The sequence below is a fragment of the Aplysia californica genome, unplaced genomic scaffold, assembly GCF_000002075.1.
Source record: "Aplysia californica isolate F4 #8 unplaced genomic scaffold, AplCal3.0 scaffold00080, whole genome shotgun sequence".
In the NCBI taxonomy this organism is placed as follows: domain Eukaryota; kingdom Metazoa; phylum Mollusca; class Gastropoda; order Aplysiida; family Aplysiidae; genus Aplysia; species Aplysia californica.
The window spans coordinates 259561-259807 of NW_004797350.1; positions in this window are offsets into that span (position 1 = coordinate 259561).

Here is a 247-nt window from a genome sequence, read left to right on the forward strand (position 1 = left end):
GTATAACAACACAACATATATTAGACATAATAATTAACTAAGGCTATTAAAAAAGTAAAATAACAATGTAAAAAGAAATCTGAGGTGAGATTCTCAAAGGATTAAAACTGGTAAGGTTTTTGCTCCGATCGTACTTGTTCAGCCTGAGGCCTAAAAATAACAATTAGATATTTTAAACAGTATTAGAATACGCAATATCTCTCTCTCTCTCTCTATCTCTCTCTCTCTCTCTCTCTCTCTCTCTCTC